Source organism: Podarcis cretensis (genome assembly GCF_951804945.1).
Source record: "Podarcis cretensis genome assembly, chromosome: 8".
NCBI classification, from domain to species: domain Eukaryota; kingdom Metazoa; phylum Chordata; class Lepidosauria; order Squamata; family Lacertidae; genus Podarcis; species Podarcis cretensis.
This window is the reverse complement of record NC_137177.1, coordinates 62,844,954-62,863,489: the sequence shown is the minus strand read 5'-3', so window position 1 is coordinate 62,863,489 and position 18,536 is coordinate 62,844,954. Positions and strand designations below refer to the sequence as shown.

The window sequence follows — 18,536 nt, the reverse complement described above, 5'->3', positions numbered from 1 at the left end:
GGAATCGAATCAAAACCTTCCTTTGTGTCTCTTTCACCAAAAAACTGCTCAATTCAATGGGCTTTTATGGTATGACACCTAGTTTTGTTGCTGTCAGGTATGATGAGTAATATAATCTTGCCTAGCTTCTATTAAGTTGCATCTATTTTATATATGTATTATAATACATATAATAATTATTAATTGTTAATTAATAATAAGTATTGATGATGTTAGAGATGATAGATAGATATAGATAGATAGATAGATAGATAGATAGATAGATAGATTTTACACAATTTTATGGTTATGCTGTGTGCTACTCTGAACAAAACAGAATGAAGGATGAGCCCAACAAAGGAAGCTCCCTTATACTGAGTCAAACTGTCCATCCATCTAGCTCAGTACTGTTCACACTGACTAGCAGCAACTCTCCAGGATCTCAGGCAGGGATCACATTCCAAGTCCTACCTGGATATGTTGGGGATTGACCCTGGGACCCTCTACACGCAAAGCAGATCCTCTGCTTTTGGATATGGACCTGAACAGGCCTGTCTCAAATGAAGTCTTAGCTGAAGACCTAGAAGAAAATGGAAGACTGCCTTCGGCTGCCTAGTTCAACTCTCTCCACCATGCACAAAATGCTCTTAGACTGCAATCCTATATCTATTTACCTGGGAGTAAATCTGATTGCATTCAATGGGTCTTGTGTGGGCGTGCATGGAACTGCACTCTTTGTATATTAAAGTACAGCAGCCAAGTTACATAATACCACTTGGATAGAACAGAAAAGTTCAAAACTGTCTATATTCACCTTATGGAAGCATTGCTTCATTAGATTCTTGTCAATGCTCCACAGTCTCATTATCCACCCAAGTCTGGAGCTGTTTCTCATAAAAAGAATCCAATGTCACTGATGGTCATGAGTTGTGGCCTGTCATGCCAACAGAAGTCCAGCAGCCCTGCACTGGGACCTGAGAAGTGTTTGACCATCTTCCTGTTCTTGTGATCAAAGGCAGGATTGAACATGTCAAGTTCAACACAAAAATCAATTCCCACCCAAATCTGGCTCTGAATGTTCTATAGTACATTGTGCTCCTAGGTGGGGTTACACTATGCAAATAGTACAACCCTGCTACTTCCACACATAAGTGATATGGCCCACTAAGATCAGGAGAGGAGCAAACAAAACTGGCCAAGATCCAGTAATTATAGTGAGATGAAGTCTGGATCATAATTTAACTAATCATTTAAGTTAGGGTTGTTGAATTAGGTTGGGATAAGCATTCATCTCTGCTCTCTCCTGCACAATTCACTGATGGAGACATTAATGGAGACATTAAAGCCACCCAGTAGCATGAATACCTGCAGTTGCTTTAAAAAAGGAAAAACATGTTTAACTAGTAATCCCAGATATATGTGAAAAAGACTTGGAAGTATGTATCTCATGAAAAACTGTAATGAGCTGATTTTAATGCTTCAACAACCCATACAGTATTGGACCATGAACATGCCACAGGTGTGAAACAGTGCAATATCCATCATTTTTCTAGCAATGGCCATTCTTCCTACTGTGGACACAATATAAATCGGTCTAATTACATCCAGGAGCTAGCTAAATTGCCCAGCTGCTTTCTGTTTTAGGCCCCCAACTAGTTTATATACCAATAATAATAAAACAACTTTGTTTTATAGCAACTCAATTTATTACAGAGATTTCCTTCTTTTAATTTAAAAAAAAATGGCTTCAGGCATTTTCCACTGACGAAACTCCAGCTTTAGTTCCTGACAGTATCTGTCAGTTGATCAATCAACTGACAAACAGAAATATTTATTATTTATTATTGAATTTATAGTCCACACCTTTCCTCCCCAGTAACAGCTTTTGCAGGAGGGCAAAGGCATTGGCATCCTTGTGGTGGCATCATGGTTGCTGAGGCAGGAGTGGGATGGGGCAAGCAGTGGCAAGGTCAGAGGAGCTCAAAGATGGTGGAAGAGGCCCAGGGGTGCATGTGCAGAGCCATTGCTATCTAGAGTCCCCCCCCCCAACCTCATTGTGGGCTCCTCATCCTACCCCAGCATGCATAGCATTGCTGCCACCTGTAGGGTGCTACTACCTCCACCTACCATCCACCCAAACAGCCACTGTTGTGTATACACACATGCACATAATATGGGATAACTATAGAGAAGTGGTTCCCAAACTATTTTCAGTAACTGCCCCCATGGTTCCATAAATTTATCCCCAGTGCCCCCTCATCTCCCCTATAAAAAGCATTGTTCAGAATAATAGTTTACATGACCCAACTAAGGAAGAAAATAACGCAGTAACATTAAAAATACAGTGGTACCTCTAGTTATGGATTTAATTCATTTTGGGGTGCCGTGCGCACCCTGAAAAATCTGTAACTAGAGGCTCTGCTTCTGCGCGTGAGCATGGTGCAATAGAGCACTTCTGTGCATGAACAAGCGGCAAAACCCAGAGTATACACTTCCGGGTTTGCCACAGCCGTAACCCGAAGATTCCATAACCTGGAGGTTACGCAACATGAGGTACCTCTGTAGTAAGAATGAATTGCACATTTATTCAAAATCTAATTAAAACTATTTAATTACTTCAACAAAACTGAGGAACTGGATCCAGTAATACCAACTTTTCAAAATCTGATAGTCATTTACACCTCCAGTGCACTCTGCCACCCCTACGGCTTGTTAACGCCCCCCACCAAGGTAATACCATTATCCACTTGGGGAACTACTGCTATAGAGGTAAACAAGTGAGGCCTGCAACAAAATATTCTACTGTGAAGGGCTCCCAATTCTGAATTTAAACCACTCCATTCCATTCCCCCCAAATAGCTGGTCAGCATTCTTGCCTACTGAACATGCTCAGACCTCACTGGGCTGAGTCACTGAAATTAATGAAGCAAAGTCCATCAACTTCAATGGGTCTACTCAGAGTAGAACTTAGTTGACTATAGCCCTTTGTTGACTATAGAGGAGGTTAAGGGGTGATATGATAGCCATGTTCAAATATATAAAAGGATGTCACATAGAGGAGGGAGAAAGGTTGTTTTCTGCTGCTCCAGAGAAGCGGACACGGAGCAATGGTTCCAAACTACAAGAAAAAAGATTCCATCTAAACATTAGGAAGAACTTCCTGACAGTAAGAGCTGTTCGACAGTGGAATTTGCTGCCAAGGAGTGTGGTGGAGTCTCCTTCTTTGGAGGTCTTTAAGCAGAGGCTTGACAACCATATGTCAGGAGTGCTCTGATGGTGTTTCCTGCTTGGCAGGGGGTTGGACTCGATGGCCCTTGTGGTCTCTTCCTACTCTATGATTCTATGATTCTATGATTCTATGGTTTCCCCACCCTCTGATTTTTAGAGTCCTCCTCCCCCAAAGAGTTTGCACTTCTGCAAACCTTCAGGTTCCCTAAGCCTGCTCACCTCCCTGCCCCTTCTTCTAAATGGGTGCTGCTGCTTTGGCTACATTTATCTATTAAAGCACTTATATGCCACTTAATAGTTCACAAATCTACATAAGCGGAATCACTCTCCCCTTGAAGACTGTAATTAGTATAGAAATCAACAACAGATAAATGCATTCTTAAACTAGATTCTGCTGAGGATGACTAATCTGATTTGCTTGTTTTCTGTGATCTGCCATGCATGTTTTACCATCACACTGGAAGAGCCTTGACAACTTAGGTATTAATAGTAGCTGTGCTCTGCCTCCACAGTTCGAGGCAGCAATGCTTCTGAATACCGGCTTGCAGGTTTCCCATAATGGGCATCTGGTTTGTCACTGTGAGAACAGGATGCTGAACTGTGTAGATGGACCATTGGCCTGATCCAGCTGGTTCTTCTTGTGTTCTTAAAACTCAATTGTTCCTTTTGTCCTCAAGGGCTGTAATCTAAGACTGCTAGGCGTGCACATGGAGCACTGCATTGCTCATAGCAGCAGGGGTCTTTGATGCGTCTCCTGAAGAAGCTTGCGCTGCTGAAGAGGCAAGCCACTTTTCAGTTGCAAGTTTAAAGTTTCAGCATGTGGTAGAAACTTCAATTAATCCTCCGACTCTTCAGCGTTTTATTCTATTAATGTTCACTCTGGCCTAGTGTCTCCGGACCGTAATTTCAGAATCCCTGCCTTAGCTCATCTCTCTGAAAATGACTAGAGATAGTCTCTCTCATGTTTAATCATTTAGATCAAAGCATTATTTACTCCAGAGATGCACATTGGATTTATCAAACAGCGTTCTGAGAAAATGTAGGATGCTAACAGCCTTACCTATTTCACTAACAGAAAGTAATGCTTAGTTGTTTCCAAGCTATTCTTGCCGTCTACTTCAAGAATTGGCAACATTCAGCGTTGAAAATTGAAGAATTCTGGAGCACAGTACAGAGGAACTAGGAAACTGGAGATTCTCACATCATTGCAGGTTTATAAGAGAAGTCACCTCCCTTTTATATGCCCTTTTCAAAGCACAGGTGTCTTTTTTGAGTCAGGAGTTGGCAAAGCCTCAAGTTTACTTCCTGGTTGATAGTAAATCTATTATTCTTTCCTGTTCAAAAAAATGTGATAAATTTTATGGCACTAATACGCATCCCCAAGAACCTTTGTAATATACCCCCGATACTGATCAGAAGGACACAGGTGGTTATAATGAATACATAGACTTTGTGCACAGAGGGACTTCCATGCTATGTGGGAACAGAAGTGCTTCACGTGTGAAATGGAGAGCCTTCATTGCATCTATTGAGCATTCCTTGATACAGAAGAGAACAAAAGTCCTGTGTTTGTATCAAAGGCTCCTAGACCTTTGCTCTGTTACTATAAATATAGAGCATCATTTTTTAGAGAAATAGAGTGGAGACTATTAAAACTTATTATGTAAGAATGGTTTTGCTTGCTATTCTGATTCACTTATCTCAACAAATATATGGATAATTTGATGTGCAGATGAAGGGGTTCTTACCCCATCAACACAAAGCCACACCAGAGGGGCGGGCATGGGCCCTCCACACCACGGGGCCCACTAGGCCCTCTCCTGACTAGGAGATAAACCTCCTCTGCCTGCTCATTAGAGTTCCAATCTTGAAACTATCACCACATTGCCAAGATCAATGATGAAGCCTGCCTGCTTTTTAAGAGCAAAAGGTGGCATTGATACCCACACTCCCCCTTGTTTTGCTTTGCTTTTTTTAATTTGCACAGAATGATCTGTGCAAAGTGAAAGGCGCAGTGTTTTCAGCCACCCTCACCACAATGCTGGAGTGGAGAGGGCTGGAAATACTGTGTATTTGTTTGTCCACATATGCCTTTGTGTATAAGAATGGATGTACAAGTGTGTAACTACAGGTATATGTGTTTGAGGGAGAGAAAGAGAGGGGGGGAGAGAGTGCTGAGTATGTATGTCTGGTGAGTGTGTGTTCTGCATTATTTATTGTTGTTGTTGTTGTTGTTGTTGTTGTTGTTATGCATTTATTTATTTATCCCCCACTCTTCAACACATCTGGGTCCCAAAGCAGATTGCAAAACAAAACCTACAATTTACAAAATGTAAAGCATCAGAGCACCGTTCAAACTTTTACTGAGACACTTGAAACTTAGCAGGGATGCTGCCTGCCTGATTCCTTGTTGGGAGGAGTAGGAAGTTCTATAGCAGGCACCGCCAAACTTGGCTTGTAGTTTTGGGACTACAACTCCCATCATCCCTGACCACTGGTCCTGTTAGCTAGGGATGATGGGAGTTGTAGTCCCAAAACATCTGGAGGGCCGAGTTTGCCTATGCCTATTCTATAGAGTTGTACGTGGGTGTTTGTGGGTGTGGAGGGTGTTGGATTTGCATCTGTGTGTATTTGCACACAGGTATGCACTGGTCATCAGTGCTGGATTAACGTATAAACTAAGCAAGCTATAGCCTTAGGGCCTCACTCTCTTGGGGGGCCCCCAAAAAATGAAAGGGAAAATACTGGATGTACATTTTCAAAATATAAGATAAAAACAAATAAAATAAAACCTACATACAGCAACAGTGTTTTGTGTTGTGTAGGCTCCTATGATGTAAGTAATGGGCTCCGCCTGCTAGCCTGCTCCCTAAAATAAAATGGGTTTGTTCATTTATATAGGGTGCCTACATTCAGATACCTGTTAGGTCCATAAATTGCCATATACCATATATTCAACACAAAAAACAGTGACAATTTGTTGTTGACAAAGGACAGCTGGACATATAAAGGGCCCCATTACCTTCAGTAGCTTAGGGCCTCATCAAACCTAAATCCAGCCCTGCTGGTTATACTCCCCACTGGCATGTGACCTTCAGAGGATTAGGCACCACTGCCACTACAAGGAAATGCACAATTTGGAAAACTAGAAGTTTCAGATCCTTTTGCTTTAAACTGATGGAACTGGATTGCAAAAATGCACAGTAATAAACTGATTAAGCCTCTAATCAATGGATATTTGTGTAAGTGCCAGACATAAGGCATAAGTGACTCCATGTGTTAATCGCAAGGCAAGCATTTGTTTCAGCTCGCCTGCATGCAACAAGAAAAAGAGAATTTGGTCTCACTTCAGGGTGAGATATACTAAATGGACTTAAGTAGACACTTAATAAAGAGGAATGATGAGTTAAAGGTATTTGCCTTCTAATGTAGCTCCACCACCACCACCCCCTTCTTCCTGGCCAGACTCCTGATAACAACCACTGGAGACTGACTTGGATACTATCAGATACGTCTTTATTTCTTTAAATAAAGCACCCACTCATCCCAAAGGTTTGGGACTGGAAGCCGTTTGAAATGCAATATACCCAGTTATGAAGTTCTATTACGCTTCAATTAAAAGAGCTAAAAATGTAATGGTATTGCCATGACCCCAAGCCTCTATTAGTTTCATCAAAGCACCAACAGCTAGCTTAAAATGCATAAAGCCTCAAAATATTAACAAGAAGGTAGGCAGCCTTAGACTTTAGAAAGCTATATTACAGTGAGAAGGATGGTAGTTTTCAAGTCACACCCTTTTACTTAAATGCTGTTCCCACTGTTTATATAGTTACATATATTCTCACAGACATTTGTAACATGGAAGTTCTACATTACTGTGCACCTCAAGCATTTTTCCAAAAAACAAACAAACCCAAAAGTTATTACATTATGGAATTTAGATGAAGCCTTTGCTTCAAGAAGTGCTGAGACTCACCAGGCTCTTCTCTTGCAGGCAATCTGCCTCTGCATCTTCAAAAACCATAAGTTAACAAACAGGCAAGCACGCAGGAAAAAAATAACAATAATTATCGCAATAACTACTTAGCACTTGTATAGTGCTTTGTGCAATGGAAGTGCTGAGCAGACATTAAATAATTAGCCCTCAACACCCAGGTGAGTTAGAGACATATAATTACCCACACACTGCAGCTGGGGGGAAAGACATTGGGAGATCAGCATAAGAGAGGTAAAAAGGTGCTATTCACCTAGTGCACTTCAGAAAACAGGACACTGCCTGAAACCTGATGTTACATATGCTTACACAAATGACTGGTAAGAAATTGTGTTTATTCATAAGGACATCTGATGAAAATCAAAACATATGCTGGGCCCAGACTCCCCTCACCCTCCCACCTGGCATTTTGAATACTATCACACCTGGATGGGCTTTATTTGAAAATCTGTTCACAGTTCCAGAGAATCAATAGGAGAGTTTCTCTGAACATATACCAAATGCGTTACCCTCACCACTTTCCAGTCAAGAAAAAACCAAAAGTTTAGGCGAAAGCTGCCCTATAAAATAGGTGTGAGGAAACTATGGTCAACAGCAACATCCCGAGGAACAAAAGATTATGGTTGGAGTCTTTCTTGGCCTAGTTGGAAGTGTTGAGATTTCCTCTTTACAGATGTTACTGTTAAGATGTAGGATCAACGCTTCCTAGACCACAACTAATGCATACGTGGGCTCTTAGAATCGTGACTTCACATACAAACATGTATTGATCCACTAAGTCATGAGTGCATAGGGTTTTGCATTAATGACTATGGCAGTGAAAAGAGATGAGCACACACCAAGGGACCAAATATCTTTTCAGTGCCTTAGGTGAACATATGCCCCACACTTGAGCTTTGCTGGAGTGCAAGCTTCCTATTTATCTCCCTCTCGGAATGACCTCTCTCTCCCATAGAAGTGTGGTGAGAATGTGTCTTTTAAAGAGAAAAACAGATGGCATTTTACTTAAACCCAGGGGTTGTCAACCAGTTTGAAATTCACCTATCCTCTAACCTTACTCTGCCTCCTATACCCCCTTCCCTGGAAAACAGCACCAACTAAGGTGATTATTGGTGGCATTTACAGATAGGTAGCCGTGTTGGTCTGCCATAGTCAAAACAAAATAAAAAAATTCCTTCCAGTAGCACCTTAAAGACCAACTAAGTTAGTTCTTGGTATGAGCTTTTGTGTGCATGCACACTTCTTCAGATACACATGATCATGGTGGCATGATCATGATATTCCACAGTGACCAGGGCTACAGTGCTACAATATATAATGCCAGACCAGGTTCCTGGCTCCGAGTCTGATGCTGAAATCAGGGGACCACTGAACCTTAAACTGACAGCAGGGGTTCATTAAGTCAAATGCTACAACACCAAGGCCTGGAGTTCACATGTACTTTTCTTGCACAATGGTCCAGGGAGGCACCAGGCAGGAGGAATGCCCATCTTCAGGCCAGAGAGCTGGTCCTTTAACAGACTAGTTCTCCACAAGGAGGCAGGTCCTAGGAAAGGCGGACTGGAGTCAGAGGCTCAAAGGGGCTGTTTGCTCCCAACCCTTGTTGAAGCTTGTTGGTCACTGTGAGCTCTCCATGGTGCTGCCTTAGGAAATAGACTTACACCAAGTAAGACCAATGGTCTACCTAACTCAGAACTATTTGCGCTGACTAGTGGCTCTCCTGGAGTTTTAGGCAAGGTTCTCCCCTAGCCCTATATGGAATTCAGGTGACTGAACTTAAACCTTTTGCCCTTTGCTTTAATGCCTTTCTCTTTTGGCTGCTCTGTGAAACCAAAAGAGCGCCATCATGCCTAGCTGAGTAGGTCCACCCATTGCTGTACACAAGGGTCTGTAAAGTTAGGCAACAGGATTTTAGTCTTTACCTCACTCACTTCTCTGCACAGCAGCTCTGGGTATTGACTCCAAGGAAGGGGAAATGAGCAGCTGTGTCACTTGTAGAGATCTCATTACATGTGTCCCAGAATCCCTAAGGGGTTTCTCCCACACAATTTGAGAACCTATTAGAAGTGTGGAGAGCCTCTGATCCTCTACATATCACTGAACTACAACTACCATCAGTCCAAGCAAGTACGGCCAATGGCCAGGAATGATAGGAGGTGCAGTTCAGCAATGTCTGGATGGCCAACTGTTCCCCACATCTGAACTAGAAGGACTGAGTTAAATTGCTCACACAAAAATTATATACTGTATATTTGCAGGTAGCAAAATACTGGAGGCATTTCTGGGCAGGGGCAGTGAAATTCTCAGATTTTTTTTCCTCTCAAAAAAATTCTGATCGGAGAAATTGAGCAAAGTGGTATATGGCTTCCATCATCTAACCTGGCAATAGAGGAGGATAGGAAAGAGTGGCAATCAAGCCCGTTGCTTCTTTCAGTTATATTAAAACTAATAATATTAAGACTAGATCTGCATATGCACCAAAAATCAATGGATTGTGAACCTGAGAGACCATTTCATTGAAAATTCTCCAGAGGAGGACTGAAATTTTCCAGTAGTTCAGGAAGTGCTTTTAAAAATAAAGCTCAACTCAGCCCTAGAACCTAGACATTAAGTGACAGGTTGCCTGAAAAACTGTCCTCTATTATTGGACTAAGCAGGGTGGGTGTATAGTTACAGAGTGTTGACTGCTACTAGGCTGTGGCACTCCAAGTGGAGTGGATGTGATCACCACATATTTGTTACATATAATTACCGCTAACAAAAGTCCATTGATTTCAGGGCATCTGCTCATTGGGTGGGGAACTTCTAGCCAAATGTGGCCCTCAAGCCCTCTCAATCTGGCCCTCTAAACTCCAGCCATGATACACAGCCTCTCTTTAGGCCCACACCTCCCATGGGGTTTTATCCACACCCCACATGCTTTGTCTGGCTGGAATATGCCCTTAAAACTCTGATAAAGCCTCTTGCTTGCTTGCTTGGGTGTGAGTGCATGTGTAGGAACTAGTGTATAAATGTAAAATTCACATGAATTGCCCCACCCACTTTGTGGCCCCAGAAGATTGCCCAAATGAATGTGGCTCTTGGGGTGAAAAAGGTTCCTCACCCCTCACTCTATGACTCGGTTTAGTATCACCCTTGGATCTATAATTGAATCCTACCTTAGAGGCCAAGCTACACAAGGTGTGGAATTGCATAATGTACAGGTTCACCATTTGCAAGCAAAAATGAGGTATGTGAATGGCTGCAATTTAGAATGGTAACAAGTAGGTGGGGAGCAGGGGCTTAACCCTTTCCCCTTGGGCAATATACCACCTCAAATGTCCCTGCAGATGCTTTTCTCTTGTGGGGGGGGGAAGATCCATATCCCACAACTTCCCATACCCTACTTTTTAAACCCAGCTGTAGGGTGTTTGGATGGAAAGTCAGCTTGATGGCAAAAGGTTTAACAGACACTGCTCCCACCCACTCCACTCCCCCCCCAAACCTGGGGTCTTCCATTCATGCAGCTGCTTCTTCTGGCTTTAAAATAAAATTTAAAAAGTTGGGACAAAGTTACATGTTACTATATGCTACATACAGCTTGGTCCTTGGTTAGTGGAGATGGGGGGTGGGGGAGGAAAGCAGAACAATAAAAAATATCTGCTCTTTTTTAAAAAAGCATCTTTACATAGAATAACTTGTCAGACTCACACACTTTATTATACACTAGTTCCTTTAGGTGGACTGCCTTGCATAGAGAGAAGGGTTAAATTTATGTTCCATTACAACACCCCCCTCGTTCCCCCTCTTTTTTTCCTCCTCCCTCCTTCCTTTTGGTTTCATCTTCTCAGTAAAACACATAACTTAAAATGAAATCAAATATTAAAAATGACAGACTATATAAGTGCTGTGAGTAACTTCAGGTCACGGAGGGAGGGAAATGCAGGCAAGTTGTCAGGCACTATCTGTCAGAGTGAATTAGAAACAATCAACAGAGACTGAAAGGGAAGGTGATTGTTATTAAGCAGTGGGGCTGTGAGCAAGCTACCCAGATGTGGTCATGCATATAAAGAACAGGAAGCAGCAGTTTAATTCAGGAAGCACCGGCAAATAGGGCAGCACAAAGGATAAAAGTCTTTTGTCGCTAATAAGCTGGAAGTTACTTTGATAACAGCAGGGTTAGAGCCTAGAATAAAACACATTTCTTCTCCCTACCATACACCATTAATATCACAGAAATGTGGTAGAAAGGAATGTGTGGCACAAGTAAAGATTAGTTGCCGGGCCTTTGCATCAACAGCAACACAATGTCACACGGCTCATATTATTAATTAGGAAACCACGACTGGCTACGTCTAGGTGACAGGAGTCGGGGGGGGTGCGTTAACTCCCTTTACCTCTGCAATATGTTCAGATCTGGAACTCTGTACAATGCCAAATAATAAGCGCATCATTGTTTCAAGAGAGGCACACACCGCTAAATGGTTTTGTGCTTTTTCCTCCACCCTTTTCTTCGCCCATGGGAAAGGTGAATAATTGGAAACAGTCTAAATATAATGAAGACCATTTATGTGGTGGCTAAAAATAATTTCGCATGCAGACGGGGCTTGATTTCAGAAGGGGGCAAGAAAGGAAATAAGGATTTTATATGCGGGCATTCGGCAATTATCCTTCCAGGCTAGAGGTGGACAATGGCTTTGTAAACAATGCAGAGATCGAAATATAAATAGATAAATAAATAAATGATTATTTGATGCCAAAATTCCCCCGCAATGCATGGACAGAGTTTAACTTGGTCTACAGGCATGGCATACAATTTGAGCGGAAACCAAAAGTGTGTGTGGAGGGGGAGACTTTTATCTGCCAGGGATTTGTGGTGAAAAGGGCTGGATTAGAAATATTCTAAGTGAGGAAGTGAGTAGGGGCCCAGACTTACTGGCGACCCCAGTACAGCATGGTTTTCCTGCCAGAACTTCTATGTAGAAAATGTGCAAATCATGCTCCACATGATGCCTTTTAATTTTCACACAGCAATACCCTGGCTCTTGATTTATCATATAGCAATGAAGATGTGGCTATGTGAAGAAATTTAAAATTCTTGTAGCTCTTCAAGCATGATAAACAGAATGACCAAGTTCTTCACAGGTCACAAGAGAACCCTGGCTGCACCTCAGTGTATGTTTTGACAACTAATGCATGCTTTTTCAAAAATACTGGCGGAACACGGATAAAGCAGCCCAGTCGTGGAAGATTTGTGGGGTACGGGAATATGATGTAGCATTATAATTTAATCGGCTGCCTTTTTTATACAGACATAGAGACAATCTAAATCAATTTCACATCCTGTGTTATGCGTCAGATCCAACAGATGTGCATATGTACATCTGGAACATGTGATTTCAGGGATCATTGACTATGGATTCATCCATGGGAACCCTTGTGCTGTGACAAGCTAGGGTAGATTTTGGGACATCTGAATATCCTTTAATCCTCTATTCCCCCAGGGCATAACCCCAAATAATAGCATAATTCTAAATCACATTTTCATGTGACAAAGATCATACAATTAGTAACAGCGATTACGTAAATGGCAGCTGGGGGAGGGATCCAGATAAGGGTCACAGTAGGCAGAGCTTATTTAACCCTTTGCCTCTGGTATCCTCATCTCGATAGGGGGATCTGAGGCTGCTATTTGAACTAAGAAGAAAGCTTCTGCTGATACCAATGGGTCCTTTCAACCTGGTGAACACAGCAGCTGCAGGAGTGGGTGAGGGGTGGGATCACAATAAAGAGCTAAATTACATGCACACACTGATATTCTAATCCGCTATTTATTTATTTTTAATTGTGAGATTATCATCATGTCTATTTTAGCCCTCAGTCCTTGAAACTATGAAACAATAATACAGAAAATAGCATTACTGTGCATGTGAAAAGTGCCCCTCCATTACCACAGGCTACCCACAACCTCCCTTGATGCATTTGGGAGAAACAGTAAGAGCTTCCAGCCAAGAAAGTGCAACTTCCAGATAAGCCAACATCTCTTAATTCAAATGTTCAGCTACAATTTCATTACTTTCACTTATGGCATGAAACAAAAAACAAAAACAAAAACAAAAACACGTTTCCCACAGGCAAGAGGATAGGATTCCAACAGCCAGCTCATCTAGCCTTGCACAGCCTTTCATGGGCCCAGTGGCTAAGGATATTTACTGCTTGAGTGAAACCCGCGTGTTTAGCCTGTGGAACTGAAGCCACAGTACACAACAGCCTTAAACAGGCAAAAGATGCAACCTTCTGCATTAACACAGAATGAGGCACTAGAAAGGGGATTATCTTATTCTTTTTCTCTCTCTCCAGCCAGTCTGTACGTTCCTTCTAACCTCTCAGGCTGTGCAAGTGGCCTTTGTGTAAAATTTATAGTGCTTCTTGCCATCCTATTTATGAAGAATACAAATGAGGCTCCCCTGGACATGCTGTTATTTGACAAACACAAATCCATAAATGATGGCACACATCAATAGGCGAAGCAGCAAGGTGATTATGTGCGTGTGTTTTCAAGAAAGGAGAGACTGAATGCACCTGCACTTTATTCTTATTTAAAATGAAGAGGGAGAGCTCCACCTCCGCTGTATTTCAAATTAACAATATAAATATTTTTAATATACTTGGAAAATGTATGTGCTCAATGACTCATGCCAAGTTTGTGTGCTGTGGACCACTTTCTTAACAGCAGCAACATTTATATGGTCATAACTGAAGTTTTTTTAATTTAACACCCCATTAAGAGGAATGAGAGGAAAGGACATTTGCACCTTTGTCAGTGATGTTGCTTCAAGTCCATCTCGGTCTGGTTGCAGATGCAACAAGACAGCCTCCCATTGATTTACAAGGCTGCCTCTCAGAAGATGCGGGGCCTGCATCCCTCCCCTCCCCCGCTCCCAGACATTCTGGAAAATGCAGGTGCGCACATGCTGGCGTATTCCGTTAATGGCACATCACTCACTACCACACCGTAAATACTGGATGGAAACAATGGCTATTTTAATAGCATTTTCATTAGCTTGATGCGTTCTTGCAGAGTGAAATCTAGGCTACCGTTATGTTCCAACAACAGTTTGAAAACCAGCAGAATCATATTTAGTTACCTGCTGGGGCATCTTGGCATTGTGAAGCAAGGAGAACCAGAAAGGAGGGCAGAAGGGGGGAAATGAGGGGTGGGGGAAGCAAAAATAGTATATAGCAATATTTCTATCTGAAGTAGCAGGATAGAACCAAGTCCTATTTGAAGAATCAGGAGGCAGGTAAACCTCAGGTGGCTAACAAGCATGGCAGACACTTCCAAGACTTGTCAGGGCAGAACTGGAGGCTGTTTTAGGCAAGACAAGCCCTGAAACCTAAAATATGCTGAGGTCATGACAATGTGGAAAGGGGATTTGCAGGGGAGACTCAGGAAGCAGTAGGGGGAGCTTAGCCTGGCCCTCACCTACTGATACTTCCCTGCAAATGCCCTCTAAAATATGCGCCTCCCTCCACAAAAAATAAAATAAACAACAGGCTTATTTCTGAAACTGGCTGTTTGTTTGCACATTTACTATATCTGCATGTGTGTGTGCCCTGGATGGAAGTTCAGTAGGTGATCAGGTAAGGATTTGTGAGTAAATGTTCTAGTAACTCACAGTAAACTGTTCTCTGCTCTGGCTTGTTGGGGTTCTCCGGTGTTCCAGATAAGACAACAATGGATGTCTCAATATCTTAGCATGAGGAACTGATTTTTCTAAGAGAAGGGGATTGTTTATCAAGGACCGATAAAGCCATTCTTTACTAACTTATCTGGTGAGGAAAATATATATTTGATGGTCATTTCAACTGTCTCAAAATTGATCCAAAAAAGGATATAACCCCTTATATGCTGCTTCCATGAAATACATTGGGGAAAAGGGACGGGTCAACAGCAAAGTTTGTTACGTAGTGGCCTAAGAGAGCACTTGGAAGAATTAAGTTCAAGTTCTGTCTATGTCGTGGACTTACTGAAAGGTGACTGTCTATTGGTTTCTGCTGCCCAGGTGCTCGTGGAGAAGAGGGTTATTGATGGCTCCTACCCATGATGGCTAAGGGACGCAGGTGGCGCTGTGGGTTAAAGCCTCAGCGCCTAGGGCTTGCCGATCGAAAGGTTGGCGGTTTGAATCCCTGCGGCGGGGTGCGCTCCCGCTGCTCAGTCCCAGCGCCTGCCAACCTAGCAGTTCGAAAGCACCTCCGGGTGCAAGTAGATAAATAGGGACCGCTTACCAGCGGGAAGGTAAACGGCGTTTCCGTGTGCGGCTCTGGCTCTGGCCAGAGCAGCGATGTCACGCTGGCCACGTGACCCGGAAGTGTCTCCGGACAGCGCTGGCCCCTGGCCTCTTAAGTGAGATGGGCGCACAACCCCAGAGTCTGTCAAGACTGGCCCGTACGGGCAGGGGTACCTTTACCTTTACCTTTACCCATGATGGCTATCCACAGTTGCAGGTAAGCAATGCTTCTGAATATCAGTTGCTGGAAACCATGGAGTGGGGGGGGGTATCCTTGTGCTCAAGTCCCACTTGCGGGTTTCCTACAGACATCTGGATGGCCACTGTGAGAACAGGATGCTGTACTAGATGGGCCACAGGCCTCATCCAGCAATGAACTTCTTGTTCAGATGCAAATTACCAGGAACAACATAGATCCAACTCAAAGGGCGGCTAACTTGTGGTCCTCCATATGTTGTTAGAGTCTAACTCCCATTGGCCCCAGCCAACATGGCTCATAGCAGTAGCTGTCAAAGCAGTCAAGGCTGGTAAAAGGTTCTTCATTAGAAGCTGTGGCTTGAGGCACCTTTGATCAGTTGGGACTGGTACACCAATTGAGACCTTACCATGATGGAGACAGCTTGGCCAAAATTACCCAAGCCCTGGTAACCTCCCTTTTAAACATATCAATGCATTATATGTAGGCAAAAAGAGTCCAGAAATTGTCACTGGTTCAAACAAGGCGATGGACCAGGACTGGGAATTTTGATCACATCATGCGGTGCTTTGTCAGCTCCACCTGTTCCCAGTCCATTACCAGGCCCAATTTAATGTGCTAGCTTTAACCCTTAATGATCCAAAGCCAGGTTACCTGAAAGATCACCTTCTTCCTTGTGTACCTTACACACTTCATCAGAGGGTCTGATGGCTATGAACAGGAAGAGAGCCTTTTTAGTGGCATTCCCCCCTCCACTCCAGTCATGGAACAGGCTTTCCAGAGAGGTTAACCTGGGGCCATCATCCTTGAGGCCTCTGGGTGCCAGGGAAAACGTTTCTTCTCACCCAGGCCTTTTAAATCATTCCATTTTTACTCCCCGTTTTTTAAAATCTGCATTTAAAAATTGTGGCTGTGTGGTGAATTTTGTTTCCTCCTTGTTTTTATGATGCTTTTTAGTTGATGGCTTTTATGTTTTGTTTTGGATTCAACTCCTTTTTACACTTATTTGTTGCAAAGCACAGATAACTTTATGTTACGGGACGAAACAGAAACATTGTTAATAAATAAATACCGTACATGCAGAAATGGGTCAGGATATATTCTACCCCTTCTTAAAATGCACCTTGGTCTAGTGCATCTAAGACTGGTGACCACAAGGATTCCCAAATGGTGCTTTAAACGTTCTGTAGCAGAATGGCTAACTCTAATGTAACAGCTAAGCATTGGAAGACTCTGAACTCCCCCATCTGTGTTTTCCTTCCCCAGAGGGGTGAGCACACTAAGCAGCAATTCCCTTGCTTGGCACATAATCTCTAAACCTTACGGGCAAAGCTAGCGATTTCCCAGTCCGAGCAGATTGGCAGTCGAGATCACTTGTTTGACATACTGTGGGGAGCCCGACACTTACCTTATTAAAGGACGGCCCTCTGAAACGCAGCACAGTTAAATAAACTGTTGCCACCATAATTGTTTAGCAAGCACACTGCTGATAATATTATGAATGTCTGGTTAGTAAATTAATACGGGAGTATCATTTAGTGTTAATTCCAGTGAGTTTCCTGAAGTTAAGTATATGAAGAGGGATTAGTTTCCTTCTAGTCTGCAATACGCCTAAGGAGAATGGCAGAATCACACAGAGCAAGGCCTAAGCCAACTGTATCCAGTGAGATACAAGAAACGTTTTGAACCTGGGATGTTAGTCCGCTGAGAACTTGCTTGCCAAACTATGGACTCTGGTGATCAGGCTGGCAGACTTCAAACTGACGGCATGCAAATAAGGGCTGCAGGATGAGGCAGTTTGACTCCAGGCCCTCTCATGCCCCTTCATGGAGACTTATCTTTGTTTTTCTTAGAAGTCCACTTTTCGAAGAACCAGGAGGACACTGTCATCCTAATGTTTATTAATAACACCTTAATAAATTAGTAATAAACCGTAATTGATAGCAGCTTTTATCAACTCGGCTCAATTGTCATCTGAGGGTTCTCCACAGCAAAGATTTAAATGTTTCATTTTATTTTTAACTTTCCCTTTCCTCTATTTCAGTAATGTCAGGCAAAGAGGTATGGTTTTACTATGTGAACGAATCATGGTGCAGAATAATTTATGACTTAGGCTTAGGCTTTCAGAAAAAGCTATTTCAAATCTTCACTTTGATTTGGTTGTATCAAAAACTACTCAAAATAACAGCAGAGGCTCTCACAAGTAGAATGCCTTTGCTGCACCTCAAGGAGAGCTAGATGTACTGTGCTCCATACCCAGTATTCAAATTAGCTGCCAAAAGAGAGTGGGGGAGGGAGAGAGACCCCCTTCACAGGCAGCACAAATTAACTCAGTTTGCATATGGCTGTTGTGTTTGAGTATTCTCAGAATTCAGGACATTTGACAAGTATGTAGAGAGGAAGGAGCGGGTGAGGGGTTGGACAGAGTAGCAGAATCCACAGAAGGAGGTCAGGGGGAAGCCCTACACATTACCAGTAGAAGCTTACAGTCCAACAGTGACTTCTGCCCATTTAAAGACGATTCCTGCATCAATGAGGACTAGGGACCTCGTTGCCAAGTGAAAGCTGAGATGCTCACACAGTGAGTAAGAATTGTGTATGCAGCCCATGCAAGAAAGACAAAGCTGTATGGGATACATAGGTAGCAGGCAATTACAAGTTCACAGAAACTCATTCCAGAGCACCTTCTGGCTTGTAAGACACTGAAACTTTTTTTTTTTTTTTTGAGGGGGGGGGTTATGAATAAGTAACAGGAGCCTAAGGGTTGTGAAATATAAAACATTTATTCCACAATGAGTAGGTCCCTTGAAGCCTCTGGTTCCAAGCACTCATAGATAGAAACCAAATTCACCGATAAACTAATACCCAT

The 18,536-nt window shown here is 42.7% G+C and overlaps 1 protein-coding gene across 3 annotated transcripts in view; it reads right to left on the bottom strand.

The window, feature by feature from the left end:
• ZNF536 (zinc finger protein 536) overlaps positions 1 to 18,536 on the bottom strand; it is a 453,697-nt gene that overhangs the window by 292,489 nt on the left and 142,672 nt on the right. The window lies entirely within an intron of this gene.